The sequence below is a fragment of the Balaenoptera borealis genome (genome assembly GCF_965194805.1).
Source record: "Balaenoptera borealis genome assembly, chromosome: 15".
NCBI lineage: Eukaryota > Metazoa > Chordata > Mammalia > Artiodactyla > Balaenopteridae > Balaenoptera > Balaenoptera borealis.
Genome location: NC_138871.1, coordinates 58,179,136 through 58,196,207, shown reverse-complemented (window position 1 = coordinate 58,196,207; position 17,072 = coordinate 58,179,136). Strand labels below are relative to the sequence as shown.

At 35.9% G+C, this 17,072-nt stretch overlaps 1 long non-coding RNA gene across 1 annotated transcript; it reads right to left on the bottom strand.

The window, feature by feature from the left end:
• Positions 1–3,083: 3,083 nt before the first annotated feature.
• On the bottom strand, positions 3,084–17,064 carry LOC309612514. The gene is made up of 2 exons (XR_014235236.1): positions 9,188–17,064; positions 3,084–7,472 (listed from the first exon to the last, which is right to left on the bottom strand). It is a non-coding gene; the product is annotated as an uncharacterized lncRNA (long non-coding RNA).
• Positions 17,065–17,072: the final 8 nt, after the last annotated feature.

The window sequence follows — 17,072 nt, the reverse complement described above, 5'->3', positions numbered from 1 at the left end:
GGTGGATGAGGCTATCTAAGAGGCTTGAGCAAGTTTACTGATGGGAGGGACTGGTGGTGAGTAGGGCTGGCTGTTGCTCTGCTGGGCAGAGCTCAGTTGATAGTTTTATTTCTTTTTCAGATATGCTATTGTTAGCGTATAGAAATGCAACTGGTTTCTGTTTGTTTTGTATATCCTGCAACTTTACTGAACTCATTGATTAATTCCATCTGCTTTTTGGTGTAGTCTTTAGGGTTTTCTGCATATAAGATCATATCTCTTATATGAAAACAGAGAAAATTTTATTTCTTCTTTCCAGTTTAGATGATTTTTATGTTTTTTTACTAGCTTACTGCTCTGTCTAGGACTTCCAGTAATATATTGAATAGGAGTGGTAAGAGTGGATGCCTTTGTCTTGTTGCTGATCTTAGAGTAAAAGCTTTCAAACTTTTACCATTAAGATGCTACCTGGGGGCTTGTTGTATATGGCCTTTATTTTTAAAATTATTTCATTGAGGTACATTATTTTCATACCCAGCTTTTGCAAGTTTTATCATGAATGACTGTTGAATGTTGTTATTTTTCTTCCCCATTGAGATGATTATATAACTTTTATCTTTCATTCTATTGATCTAGTGTATCACATTTATTAATTTGTTTATGTTGAACCATTCTTGCATCCCAGAGTTGAATTCCACATGATCATAATGTATGATCCTTTTAAAATGCTGTTGAAGTCAATTTGCTAATATTTTATTGAGAATTTTCTCATCTGTATTCATCAGCAATATTGACCTGTAGTTTTCTATTCTTATATATCCTTATTTGGCTTTGGTATCAAGATAATACTGGCCTCATAAAATGAGTTTGGGAGTGTTTCCTCTTTTTTCATTCTTTTTTTTTTTTTTTTGTCAGACTATGTGTTTTATTTCAACAGACATCCCTGATTTGAAAAAATAAGGTGGAGGGGAGAGGATTCAACATTTCATCACACCCAACAGTGAGCAAAACTTCCATCCAAGAACTCAGAGCCCCTTTGAGGCCTCACTTGTGTCTTTATTAGCTCCAAGACAGAAAGGAGCTGAATCTTCTAATTTTTGTTAAGAAAAATCTGTCAAACATATTCATTCTTTTAGAGGTGAGAGCAAGATCTTTAGGGAAAGAGATCCTGGGCTTAGAGCAGCTGGGGTACCAGAGGTGAAGCTGAGGACTGGGCCAGCTGGGCTGCAGGAAATCCTAAAGGCAATATTTGAATCCACATTTGGCTTGGGTCACTAGCGGCTGAGCTTATTCTTCGACCAGGTGCTCTCCGGTTCCAGTTCCCAGCTCCTTAGCCTGATGAATCAGATATGTGACCAGGTGTTTCTACTGCTGCTGGCCTATTGGCTGTTCACCTTTCTTTCTGAAATACTTCATGGTTTTGGGGTTTTTTTTTTTTTCGGTTTTTTTTTTGTGGTACTTGTGTTTTTACTTCAGTATGTTTGGAATTTTCTGAAATAAAGTTTTTCTTTTTAAAGCTTCCTCCTCTCTACCCTACCCTCGGTTGCTGGGCATACACTGAGCCTGGGGCAGGAGCAGAAATGGGAGCTGTTGGACATCATCTGGGAGGGAGAGCACAGTGAGGTGGTGTGGAAGGACCATCTCCCTCTGTAGGCTTCCAACTGATCAGGCTGGCAGGACTGGGCTGTCCTTCCTGGTTTTCAAAGATGGGAGGGACTGTCTAATCAGGTACCCAACAACCAGGAAGCAGAATCAGGACAAATGAGGGTCAGATTAGTGTTCAAATCCTGGGTGATGTGATCAGAGTGTAGCCACTCCTCTTACCCTTCTAATGTAGCCTCTCTTCATCTCTGTGGTCTGGGGTGAGTTGTTTTAGCCTCACCCCTGGATTCTGGTATTTTCACAATGGTGTCTTGCCTATGGATGTTTGCTAGTTGGCTTCTTGTAAGAGGGAATGAAGTTCAGGAACTACCTTGTCACTATCATGATGACTCCAGTATTAGTATTGTTATTCAGAGACCATAGTTTCTATTTTGTGTTATGAGTAGCTATGTTGATATCTTTGAAACTAAAATTTACATCATGAGATAAATTAGATTCAATTGTTAGATTAATGAGGCTAAGTAAAATCTGTAATAATGAATTCAGAATAAATTAATCAGTAAGAACTCTTGATGTATTTTATCTTTAAAAATACGGATGTTTTACTTTTGACCACTAAAAAGGCATGGAAATAATATGAAATCCAGTAGTAAATGAGTACAGCCATCGTCCAGTGTGAGGGGAATAACACTGGATGGAGATCAAATGTGATAAATATATGTTGAGGCATCTTGCATTGATCATCGATGACAATATAACTCGAACTGAGGATTATGATGAACTGAAACCTTTGTAATTGAGGTTCAATAAACAAAAAAGATGAGGTTCAATAAACAAACAAGATGAAATAAAGCAAAAATAAAAACACTGACTGCTTACTCCAGGGCTAGTACTACCATTTCATCTCTGCTAGCATCTCTTGTTTATGTATTAGGTGGTGACCTCTTGACATCATCAAATGTGGTCCTAGGTAGCACTTTATCTAGAGTTGGTCAAGTCCCTCAATTCTGGGAATAAGTCCTTTGAGGGAGGAGCTGGTTCAGACAAAGTTATTCTTATTTGGTATAAAGCTACAGTAGTTACAGGAAGAAGCACTTGTTCTGGGTTACACCTTGCTTGCTTCATTATTTTGAATGAAATTGTGTGGGGATGTGATGACAAGAGTGGCTTCCATCATTTTGGAACATTGAAAGGAAGACCTGGGAAACTGTATTGATGCCAGTCTTAAACCCTTGCTGCTGGCTTAACAACTGACTACAAGAACTAACCTCTCCTATACTTGTTAAGTGAGAAAAAGAAAAACAAAATCTCTAGTCCAGGCTGCTATTGCCTGATTATTGTCTCACTTGAAGACAAAGCCTTTCCTAACTGACACATTAGAAATTGTATAAAATCTCTATGTTAAAAAGAAACACTGCCTATTGGTTATCAATGCTACCATAATCACCAGCACTAGGAGTGAGTATTTAATTCTTTCCATTTGTGTGTTTTTTTAAAAATTATTATTGCTGTGGTGTTGGTCTTTCCTGAATGCTTAACTCTGTTGCTCTGTTGTAGGAACTGGAAGGTCATTATGTGAGGATGGGGGTGATAGGATGCTTTGTCCCAATCAACTATTTTGTCCCCAACACCAACCAAGTTAACACTTTGTTTTTACATTAACCTTGTTCCTATTTGAGCATTTCCCCCTCCAACCCAATAAGTGCTATGCTTGCATTAGAGAAAGAAGAATAGAAGCTCTGATAACTTTCATTAAAAATAATATAATATATTGACTATTGTACTGGACTTTTGGAAACATTTGTCTTTAAACAATGTTTGAGTAAGTTCCTCAGAGATGAGCAAAACATTTCAGGGAAAAAAAGTTAACCTGAATTTTGGCTGATTAAGGCAACTTGGTAGAGTCTGAGAGTAATTTGCTAAGTGGTAACCTGGAGGCATCAAAGAAGTAATTTTTCTCATAAATTGCCTGAATCCCTCTCAAAAGAGTATTCAGCCTCTCTAAAGTAAAGTAAAAGTAATAGCTCTTAACCTTTTATGGAGTCATCTTTCAGATCTCTTTAAAATGTGAGCATCTTCTCAGAAATAATCATATGCATATTTATAAAACTATTGTGTAAAATTTCAGGGAGGTACACAAGTTCACTGCAGTGTTTCACAGACTCTGTATCTTCCCATTTTTCTTGCTTCTATCTTACATAGTAGTCCTAGTGACTACTCAATGATTGTAAGACATCCTGAACTTTTGTGACCCCCCTACTTTTGCCATGATCTTTCAATAATTACAAATGCCGGGGTTATTATTCTGATGAACCAAGAGCACTTGGTAAATGCTCTATTGGTTGTGCATGATTCAGATAAGCTACAATAGACTCCCTGCAGCAGCAAAGCTATGGCTATGGTTTCAGATTGGCAATAAGACTCATGAGACATATATAAAAAGGCAATACTATCTAATAATACAGTAATCTAATACTATAGTTAATTAGCTTTTTAGAAGGATACAAAGCAGGAAATACAGGAAGTACAATATCTTCAACTCATTAGGAAGCCTGAGTGGTACCCAAAAATGCAGCAACTTTTGTCTCCTTACTTGTATGAGGCATGTATGGCTGCCACAGCTGAGGACCAAAGAATGTGAGGATCACCCTGACCTACAGAAGGGCATACCCCTCTACCCACCAATTTTATATACCACGGTTGTCGAAGCCTTGCATCCCAACTCACATCTCTCCCAACCCAGTGCAGTACCACATCACAAAGGAGGCATAAACAACATTCTTCATTTGTCATCACTAATATTTCCAAGGAAAACTTTTCAAGCAGCACTGCATCAGCCTAGCCCCAACGTTAACCCTTTATTTACACTGCTCTTTATCCTCTAAGAAACTCTAATGTTAGATTGGAATGCTGGTATGAATTAGTACCACAGTGCCAGGCCTAATTTCACAGGAGTTTACAATGTAATGTGGATTATGAGATAACAGTAAATTATAATAAAATATAGAATGCAATCAGTAATAGATGTCTAAATCAAATGCATCAATTTGATTCTGTTAAGGTTGAAGAGACATCATTAAACCTTCACAGAGAAGACAGCATTTAAATGAGGCTCAGAAAAGAGGTTAAGTTTGTCTGATTTTTATACAATGAACAAATGTTTTGAGGAGGTATAACTTCCTTTAAAAAAGATGGTCTTTCATTTATTAATATAGAAATAAATCAGTCCCACAAAATTCTCTCAAAATATGTCTAATCTCTGGAGCAAGTATTAAATTTTAAAGTGTCTTCAGTATGTCCCAGGTATGACATTGAAGTAGGTTCAGTTTTGCATGAAAACACTAAAAGGAAAACTACATTCCTCATGGACTTAATGTATATCAGGTACTGTGCTAAATGATTTATAAATGCTATCTTAATTATCTCCAGCTTCATAACAATTCTGTGAGGTTGATATTCTGCCCATTCAAGATGGAGAACCTAAGACTCAGGGCCATTAAATAATCTGCCCAAGTGCTCACATCTGGTAACCAGTGGATCCAGGATGTTAACCGAGGTCTAACTGAATTCAATTCAAAGGATTTTTTCCCAAGTGTATTATGATGCTCTGACACCACACTGTTAAAGTTGCCTACACAAATTAGAGACTGTTCAGAACAGGATAAGCATATGTTGGAGAATAAGGACAACATGTAAGAAAGAATATTGAAAGGACTAGGGATTATTAGGGGAGAGTTGCCAGATATGAATAATACTCAGACTCACTCTAGGTTCTGAGCCAACTGAGATGAAACTCAAGGATTTGGATGAAGGATGGAATACATCCAATATCAGCTTTGTTATCCAAAGCACACAGCTTACTGTTCACACTGAATGTGAACATCTAGCTTGGACCTAACGGTGAAGAGAGGCTTTCCACACTCTTAATTATGAGTTGAATTCCCTTGCCCACCCAGTTTCAGGCCAAGCAGTTGAATAACCATTATTTCCTATAGTTAGGAGGACTGGGGAGGTCTTTAGTGGTGAGCTTACCACGTAGACAGAATTGAGGAGAATATCTGCCATTTATAGGCATTCTTGTCATCTGAGAGAGAAACTGCTGAGAGGCCAAGACAGACATGGAATATTAACTCTGACCATTAGAGAGGGATGCATATTAGGCCTTTGCCTGTATGAATCACTTTCTCCAGGTGGAAGAGAGAAGATGGTGTGGGTGGATGGTGTGAATAGAGAGAGAACCTGACATCGTGTTTCTCATACTCATCACTGCTGAAAAAAGAAATAAAATTACTCTTATGTAACCTTATGGGTAAAGAAATGTTCCTCTTTCTCCATCCCTGCAACACACAGACCCTAGAAAGAAAAGACAGAAATGGGGGCGGAGGCAGGTAAATGGCAGCTGCTTTCAATTATTTAAAAGGCCCTAATATGGTAAAAGAAAAGGCCTCATTCAGAAGACAAATGTTGATAAGTTGGCAAGCCACAGTTCTGCTTATTATAAGAAAGACCTTGTCATGAATTAGAGCTAGCCATTAGTAGAATGAGATGCCTCAGTGTTGCATTAGCAAAGACTTATGCCAAAACTGCTCATGATTAATGTTCCAATGACCAGCAAACTCAGGAAAAATTCTTCTAATGAAAACCTTGCATCCTTACTTACTTTTAATTCTTGAGGGTCTTGACTCTTCCTACTTCTTAAATACTTGGATAGCTTTTCATCTTTTTAAAAGTCAGTAGAGCCATTTATCAGAAGCATTAAAGTAGACACTGGATGACCATTTTTTCTCTCTCAGTTAAGAAAACAGAGCACATGGTTTTCCAACATTGCAACAGGGAGACTAAGCTATTTATTGAGGAAGTTTAGTTGGGGAACAGGGCTGCAAGTGAAGAAGAGTCATGTTACTCTAGGGATTATATAAAATCAATTGTAATTGATTAAAAAAGCTCATCACTTTTTAGTATTAAAACTTTAAATATCAGCAAGATATTACTTGCAAAATACTTTATCATTTCTATTGTGAATTAAGAAGATATTGTAGCATGATGACTTCCAATCCTTTTTTTCTTTTGGAGTATTTTCATTTATTTATTTGACAAATAGATATTTTTATTCACTGAGGTAGAATTTACATACAGTAAAATTCACCATTCTTATGTGATGTGTGTATGATGTATGATGAATGTAATCGTCACTACAATCAAGACACAGAACATTTCTCTCAACCCCCAAAAGTCCCTTTCTGCTTCCTTGTGGTCAAACCTCTCTCCCCACCCCCTCCTCTTGTAATCACTGATCTGATTTTGACTTTTCAAGAATGTCATATAAATGGGGTGGTACAGTCAGTGACTTTTCTAGTCTCGCTTCTTTCATTTAGCATGATGCTTTTGAGATTCAACCATGTTGTTGCATGTATCTGCCCATTCCTTTTTATTGCTGAGTAGTATTCTATTATATGGATATGCCACAATCTGTTTATTCATTCTACAGTTGGTATACATGTAATGGTTTTCCAATTGAGCAGAAAGAGACTATATTAATCAGGAGACTTTTGGCTTAGAGTAACAGGAAGTTCCAATTGACTTAAACAATAGAAAATGTATTTTCTCATGAAACAGCAAGTCCAGACATAGGGTGGTTCCAGATTTTGATTCAGTGAATCAACAATGTCATAATAGTCTCAGGTTCTTTTCTTCTTCTCTGGTTTTTCCATCTTGTGTTCAACTCTGTCACTGGGTTGGTTCTTCCCCTGGCTTCCAGATGACTGAAGCAGGTCCACATGACTTACGCATTTGTAACATGCAGGAGAAGAGACCACTTCTTTGCAATAGCACCTCATCCCCCAGAACACACACACAGATTTCTCTTCATGTTTTATTGGCCAATAGGAATCCTGTCGGGGCCATTTCAGGAAGAAGGAAATCTGAGTGAATAAAGATCCAGACCTTTTTCTGTTTTGTATATTATTTTATCCAGATTAAGTATCTGTTCTACATATTCTATATATCCTGATTGAAAAAATATTTATGAAGCTTATTGATTAAAAGAAAAATTTGAGGGCCATTTATACATAGTACATGTGAGGAAATAGCTTGTGCTTTTATGAGCTAATCTGATTCCATTACTAAAACTAATTTTCTTTCAAAAATGTTAATTATCTGGTATCATAATCTGAAGCACATGCATCACTGAAAATAAAATCCAAGAGAAAAACCTGAATTGTCACTTTCTCTTTTTTTTTTCATTTAATCCAGAGTTGTTTATAATTCTTTGAAAATTTTCACATTGGTAAAAAAATATATATTCAAGATATCGATGCACTGAGTTAAATTCTCACTATAATATAAAATTGTGAATAGTGCTATTAGAATTTTATTTTATAAATATAATTATTTGCATTTTTTCCTGAGTAGTTGTATTTTTTATTTCTCAATTTCCTTTAAATCTACTTATATTAAATTGGTATATACTATAATCAGGCTTCATATTTACTATCAATTTTTATCTAAGCAAATAACAACACACACACATATATACCATGCATTACATATACATATCACAAATGAAATTATATTCCCTCAAGTAAAAAGGCTGTACTTTTAAAGATGATATATGTCGAAATGATATAATAGGGTTTTATTTCTTCAAATCTTTGGTTCAAGTATATGATAAAATATTCTGGGATTATTTTTGTTCTCCTGTGGAAAAGTACGCTGGATTAACTGCAAACAGATGGTTTGTGGATGTTTTGTAGTTTTACTTCTATTACCCATTTTTATTATTGGAGATATGTCTAAAAGGTGAAAATTCAATGGATTTTTACAATAACTTTAAGAAACCCAGGAAAAATATATAGTACAATATAAAATTAAAAGTTATTAATATCTGCCTATGTTTCACAATTCTATGCCTTTTAATATGTTGTTTTGATCTATCTTTTCCTCTACTGTAAGCTCACTGCGGGTAGGGGCTGCCTTGCTGTACACACGCTGCCTAGCACAAGGCCTTACTGATAATATCAGCATCACCATATCAGCACTACCATTTATGAAACACATTTTGAATAGCACGCATTTGTAAAATAAAACCAGGCTTTTCGTGCCAGGGCTTTTCAAAATTATCTCATCCTTGCAGTACCATCACTATTATTTTTTTTCAATTTTATTGAGCTGTAATTGACATATAACTGTGTAAATTTAAGGTGGCTTCATGACAATCAGGACGTGAGCTCTGTCAATCTTATTGCTTCCCCATCTTCAACTTCCATTACATAATCTAAGAAGTCTGCTGAGTCTCAGGCCATAATGACTGCAGTCCAGTCATCAGGGAGGAGAAAGGATGACAAGGATGACAGAGGCTTGTCTACTCCTACAGTGGTGATTTCTGGACACTTTCAGATACAACTATTTGCATTCTATTGATCATTGCTTTGACACATAGCCAAGGCTAGTGTCAAAAGAGTCTGGAAAATGTATTCTTCATTCCAGGTAGGCCATGTGCCCAGCTAAAAATTAGGTGTTATGTTAGTAAGGAAGTCAGGGAACCCAGCTAATAGTGAACAAGTGAAAGTTTATACCACAGACAGAGAGGAAAGATACTAAATGCTACCTCCATAGAGGTGTGTAGACTTTGTTTTGTTGATGTTTCTTTTCTTTGCTATTTTCCTTTTCTTGTTCTTGCTCTTCCTCTTTTCCTTCCCCTCCTCCTCTTCCAGGCTCTTCTTGCTTTTCTTTTTAATGGGAACAATATGGACATATTTAAAGGCTCATGAGAAGCATCTAGCAAGTAGACAGACATCTAAAACTCTACAAGAGGTTGAGCCCCTGTACTTGATGTAGACTGGCATCACCTTGTGTCCTTAAATTCTAGTTTATATTTGAAATGAATCCTGAGTATGAAGTCTGTTCTTGTGCTACTTCACTGGCAAGTATTCTCTCCCAAGGTGCTCATAGATGAGAACTTTATTTTGCTTATTATTCCATGCCCAGTTTGATTTGTTCCAATTTTAATAAAGAGAAAACTCTCAAAATTTTATTGCTAGTTTTAATGTGCTTCACCAGTATACAATGTCTTCTTCTAGTCACTATTTAGGAAAGATACCTGTCAAGGCAGTCAGACTACTACTGAGTGCTATCCTGTTCTGGCTCTGAAAATGTCTCCGAAAGTATTATGTAATATTATAAAAAATTAATAATTGCTATAGGAGGGAAGATCCCTCACCATTTCCATTTTCATAAAATGATGCCAAAGTTTGGGTCTTTGATTTAAGCATGGAAACTATACACATAAACTGAAAGTACTGCATGCCTAGGTTGGCACCTAATAGCTGCTTTAGAGCTGGTATAAACTAGCAGAATCTGTTTTATTAATGTCATAATCCAGAATTTCTGCACCAAGCCTAGAGGTTCAGATATGGAACCCAGAAACCCAAACAGCCTAAAGTTCCACCCTCTGGAGGCCAAGGATGCTACTGGCTAATTTGCAAAGAACTTGAAGGTTCACCTTCATAATCTCTCCACCTAAAATACTCTAGGGATAGTGTTGACCCCTCTATTCAGGTAGGTAGAACATTCGCCAAAATGTTAGAAAAGTGGGCTAAGTTTGGGAACAGATGTTCTGGTGCTTTTGGGACTTGAGAAGATAGGCACTAATAGCTGCATGCCAGGCAAAAATGCTTTGCTTGGTATAAAATAACAAAGTTAGGAGTGGGTTGTGCTGGGTCACTTGCTCAGCATGAAGAAATGTGCTAGGTTAGTGGAACAGACTCATTAGATGGCCCTGGATTCCTCTTATCATTCAAGCTGTTTAAGACATGCCAATATTACATCCTGGGAGGGGCATGGGTTTTTTGAAATACAACTCCCAATTTAATAGCTAAATAAGGAAGGTGAGTAATATGTAAAGATTACTGTTAATAAAATAAAGATGTAGCACTCACAGTGGCAATGAAACTGGATAGAAGCACAATAGAGGACAGAGTCACTCAGCCTTCAATAACTCTCTAGTCTTAGAATTTGGGAGAATTGCTATTATTGCTTCATATCCACAAAAATCAAGTCAGAGTATGTTGAAATGAGGAAGAAGCGGTCCCTGGACCTCCCAACCCTGAGTCTGTTCCTCCTGGTGATAGGCTTTCTGATTGCATAACCTCATAATCCTAAACCTTGGCTAATGACCTGGGAAACCATAAGTATGCCTTCTTGAAAGTCATTTCCATTGGGTGAAAGCTGACTACTAAAACTTGAAGAGATATTCACCAGTGTCAGAATGGACATCTGCAACTTTAAGTCCTGGGCAACACAAGATAAAACATATACACTGACTCCTACAAACTCAAGGGTCACATTGGAATTTTATTATTTGGTGACTCTACAGTGGCTAGGAGAGTGGAGAGGGTTAGAACAGATGGAGTTGTAATTAATATCACCCGTTTGTATGTGCTTTTTGGAAAATTTACTGTCACAAGTGTAAAGGAGTAACAATTATTGAGATGAGATTAGTGAGAAGTTGTTTGGAAATTGGGGATTGTCACCATGTCGCTGACCAGAAGTGGATTCTGATAGACTACTGTCTGGCTTAATACACTAAAACTCAGGTTGGCTTGATGATGCATTAAGAAAAATTGAATGTTGCAATATATGTTCATGATGCCACAATTTACATATATGGCAATGGAGGGGACTTTTGAGTATTGATGGGTTTTTCTGTAAGGAAACTTATAAAAATCAGAAGCCACAAGTATTCACTTACTTAATCACATGGCTTCCTTATTCTGTTCAGGCTGCCTTGATCATCAACCTACAGGCACATCTCCAAGAACAAATGAAGTCACATGATCACCCTCAGAGTACAGCAACTCCTCATTTTTTATTCTTAATCTCCAGTATAACACTTACCCTGCTGCTTTGCGTGTTTGACAGTAAAACCTAAGAAACAGTAACACTAGCTGAATTTCAGCCTAATAGTATTTGAGGATAACACAGGCCAATGTAGAAGCAATGACTTATGGATGTTCTTCATGACCAAATCAGGAAAATAACATATGTTATCAAAAATTATAGATGCTCCATAGAGCAAGAGTAACAAGATTTTTATTTCTTGACATTTTTGTATGATAATATTCTTTGTAATATATGAAGGGGTCTAACAAAATTGGATGACTTCTTCAATGGTGTCAGTTTGCCTGGAGTAGATGAAAATCAAAAAGTGGTTGTCCTAAAATAAATTGCACCCCATCCCATGCTGCAGATAAATGTCATAAAAGAAACCTCAGCAATCAGTGATTCCAGAGCAGATGATATCTGAGATGATGTTGCTTGAGCTTGAGCTTTCTTCTACTCCAAGCCGGGTTCTACTCCAAGCTTAACAATTTTAATGATACCTGGCCTCACCAATGTTCCATGATAATGATTTTCTTAGTTTTCTTCACCAGGTGATAAGCAAATTTGTAGGATTTTTCATGACAAGTCTTTGATGGGAAATCCAAATTTTCAAGTCAAAACTTTTTCTTAAGTAAAATCTCCACACTTATTTTGGAAATGGGCAAAGGTGCCTTTTAGCTTTGATAGCTTCTAGTTTAAATTGGCAAGAATTTGCCACAGGAAAAAAATCCTGGAGTCTTTATATCCTATCACATTTAGTAGTGAATGGAAAACCAGTTGGCATAAAAATTTTATCATATTTTCCTGCACATTTTCATTGTATGCTAAATTCAGTGTAAAAAGAGGATATACAAAATCATGATGGCAGGATTTAGCATTCTTTACTGCTTCATAGGCTTTTTATTTTTATTTAAAAAAATATTTTGTGGAGGTATAATTGACCTACCCACTGAATGTATATAAAGTGTAAAATCTGATACAATTCATATATACATGAAACCATCACCAAAATTAAGAAAATGACTTTGCTGTACCATGTATTGTTGTTATTGTAGTCTCAACTTGCATCTTTTCCCATGAGAAATCTAAAGTCATGCTTACATCTGTTCTTTTTACATTACATAGCATGTCCTTTTGTTTTTCAGGGTTTTTTTGGTTGGCTTTAAGGTTTTCTCTTTCTCCACAGGTTTTAAGCAGCTTGTGATGTGCCTTGGAATAGTTCTTTTCATATTTCTTATCTTGGAGCTTGTTAAGTTTCCTGGATCTATGGGTTTTCATTTTTTCAACAAATTGAAAAATTGTGACCATTGTTTCTTCAAATATTTGTCTACTGCCCCCTCCCCGTCTCTTCTTCAGGGACTCCATTACATGTATATTAACAACTTAAGCTTTAACATTTTAATGTATACCTTTCTATAGTACATTATTCTGTGAGAAATCATATGAATACTACCTATCTGTTCAATTAGTCTTATGCCATCCTACATGCATTCAAAGTAAATTTTGATTTAATATGTTTGCAAAATCAATATCCAAAAGTACAGGCTAAAAACAAAATAAAACAAATATTTATTTTATTTTTCATTAAATCCAATACATTATTCTTACAAAATTATTTTAATCACGTGATTGAAAATCCATGAAATTATAGCATTGGAATATTACACCCTAAATGTGAACCCTGGGATTATAGCCATTTTTGTGCTTTTCCATACTGTTCAAAAATACTAAACTGACAATATTTTTGTGTTCATAAAATGTTATTTAAAAAGTGGTGTTTTTATACTTGAAAATATTACCAACTAATGATATAGAAGTGGCCAATATTAGAAGATATAAAAATGTGCATCATTTTGACCTTTTAACCTCTGAAATTGGGGGAGGTATGTGAACATTGTGACATAGTCATGTGAAAATATTTGACATCTTTTGGCAAGATAAAAAAAGTAAGAGCATCAAAACACCTTAGATATGTAGATCATATAGGGATACATTAGGATATAAGAGGTTTTAAATTATGTATTGTTTCCATTGGACCCCTATAACCTGAATATTTAGTACTTTATATTAGAACAAGTAGTAAACTAAACTGGATGACCTAAGCTCCATTTCCAAACCCCTTCTAACTATTTCAGTCCCTCTGAAGCTAAAATACCAATTTTCCATCCTTCCTTGAAACTGGGAGTTGCCATAAGACACAATGAAACCTCAAGGCTGGTCAGCCAGTGCCACCTCTTCTCCTCATTCCTTCTTTCTGTCTGAAAGAGGCTCTCAATTCATGATAGTGAAGTGGCTATTACTAAGCATTGTGAAAAAGAAAGATAGAAGGAGCTTCTTTCTGCAGGTGTTGTTAAGCTGCTATAGGAGCCATTCCTGGTACTTCTTGGTACATCAGTTAAATAGACTCTTGTGAAACGTAGTACAGGTTTTCTTTTACTTGAGGCCAAGTACATTCCTAGCTGATAGAAGTAGTATTGATAATACCTGCTTTTGCATTAGCTTTTAGTATGCGTTGGATTTCATAAAGGCCTTTACATCTGCTTGAGAATAACAACATGCGCTTGGTGACTTAACTTTGGTTTGACCTACTGTATGGGGCCATGAACGCACCCTTTATTTTCTCTCTCTTCAGTAGCACACAGAGAAAGCTTATAATGAAGCAGGCATATGCTACACAAAAGTCACTTTTGTCTTCACTCTACACTAAAAACTTCACTAGACACTAGGGAGCATTACTGCTTGTTGAAATAAGCTCCAGTTTTTCATATGCTCTATGCGTCCTGTACATGTGATAACTGATAGATGTGTGACTATTAAGTGATGAAACTGGAGATGATTTCTAGCTCTGGAGAGTCAGTGTCCCCAGATTCCTATGATCTAAGTTCTTAGATGGCAAGACTTAAGCCTCCCTCACGTTCACAGTCCCAGCTGCTTCTGGCTTGTGATGGACAACCGAGTAGTTGATAAGCAGTCTCTGCCATCAATGTGCTTTGTCACCTAAATCTGATTGTTTCATCTGCATTTTGTAGAGCCCTGTGTTTATTTCCTGAAAATGTCTTGGGGGCTGGGCTGCCTCCTCAGACCTGTAGAGCTAAGGAGACCTAAGACTTTCTTCAGCGTTGCTACTCTTTTAAAAATCTAATTCGTGTGCTAAATTTCTTTGTTAATATTTTACAGAAAAAAAGTATTTCATAATCCAAAATTTTTTTTAAAAAAATTAAAAATTGAAAACATTAAGCACATAGGATAATGTGCCTAGAAAGACACATTAACTTAACTTGCTTTCCTTTCTAGCATCAACTCATCATGCTATTTGCATTGTACTTGCATGCTTTAACATCAAACTTGTCATTTTCTGAATTTCATGGCTTAGGGACCTAAATCCTTCCAATTTTATGTTAAGGTAATAGTCTATACCCTGTCTCTCCCTTAGTCCATTCTCTGTAACGCTTGAAGTCAATGCATGTTAGAGATTCATTTTATTCACCATATATATATGTATATACATTTCTCCCCTCATATTTTACATGGTGTCTCCCCACAAAACTTAGAATTCATTATTTACTTATTCTGCTTATTCTTATACCTTTGCTGAGCCTAAATTAGTCTAAATACTGGGGATACGAGTGGCTGTTTTTAGTGAGTTCACCATCCAATGAGGAAAAAAGACAGAAAATCTATTAGATCAGAAATTCTGAGTGGTAGGATCCAGCAATTTACATACATATTTTAAAAGCTTTCCAAGTGATGCTGATACACACAAGGTTTAAAAATCATAGGTAGCCTATATTTACAGCCAGTCAAAATCTGCAAGTAATTTTACAGGGTGCTTCTTATAGACAGGTAGAATTCCTGCCATATTTTATTGTTTTGTTTTTCACTCCATCCCTACCACCATCTTTTAGAATGTGAAAGAGTCTTAGATAGCCTTTCTACTCAGAGTTCACATTTTAAGATGAGAAAGTTGATGAACAGAGAGGTATAGTGGTATAACCAAGATGGTCACTCCAGTATTATTACACAGTTCCTCTAACTCCAAATGTAATCCTCTTGTCTCTCCATGCTGGACAACCTATTATCACTACCTTGTATGAAAGAAAAAGAATCTCCTTTGGTAAAATGTTTTCCATTACACACATACACCTTAATAGAAATCATAAATGCCTTCAATCCTAGTAATTTTCTTTCACACTTAGCCCCTTATTTCCCATTTCCTTTCATGGGCAATGTCTGAAGATGAAGTTATCATACTGTCATAATATTTTCAATATCACATCCTGGCATCATTAATTTTCCCTATCACACCAGCTACTCAAGGATATATTTCAAAATACTATTTTCAGTTGGGACTGTCCTCTAGGACAGCTGTCAGAATACTTTTCTGGGTTAGGGGTCAAGAGTAAACTAATAAGGTGCCATTAAGAACAGTCTAGTGATGGATATGTTTATGGCATTGATTGTGGTGATGGTTTCATGGGTGTATACTTATCCCCAAGTTCGTCAAGTTGTATACAATAATATATACAGACTTTTGTATTCAGTCATACCTCAATAATACTTTGGTTTCTCTTCAGATCAAATAGATCTTTCACCTTTTACTAAAAAAATAAAATCATACCTCAATAGAGTGTTCTTTATTTAAAAAGGAATAAAGTACATGACAAGCTCATAGAAGTTATGCCTTATGAGCTAGTGACTTTTACCTTTTGTGCCAAGGCATAAATATCATAAAGTATTATTAATAATCACACTATTAAATATAAAACTTGTGAGAAAAATAAAAATTAAAGCTTTAAAAAATTATTCCTATAAATCTTCTAATTGTCCCAGTTGTTGTAACAGTACCAACAATCGCAATCTGTGGAGTACTTTTTGATTTACATAGTACATTTATTTAGTCCCTCATTTGATTGTCACAGTACCTTTACAAGGGAGCAAATATGTTCTGAGGAAAAAGTGACTCGTGCAAAGGCACATTGCTAATAAGTTCTCAAGCAGCGATTCAATCCCAGATTTTTGGTTGGCACACTTAAGGATCTGATGTACATTATAGGACTCCTGAGGCAATTAGAGTGCATTTTCATAGTGAATGTAATAGTGGTTGGTGTTCTTTAGAGACAAATGCATGACAATGCAAGTGGGTAAAACTTTGTTTCATAAAATATGGAATTCATTTTAAACTACTAAAGTTACATAAAACTACTAAATGATCACACAAACTAATCATTGTGTGTTGACAGATTTGTTATTATTACCACAGGAGCGGTGCTGGCATCATATTTGTAATAATTTCAAATGCATTAGTTTTGTGTTCATGTTAAATTATTACTAAAGATATATGGATATTGAATCATATTTCATTGATTTCCAGACTTTCCTGCAGATAAGGGTATAATTGCATTAATTCTTTATGGTTTTCTTTTGCAGATGATACACCAATTCACTTAGAAACATCTATGCATTTCTAATATCTAGGCATACCATAACAACACTATTTTATAGCAGCTACAGTTCCACTTAAATCCAAGATAGCATTCCCAATCTAAAATAGCACAGGAAAAAGTATAAAGAGATGGACCTGGCTTGGAGGAACTCTGTCTGCCTATCTATTA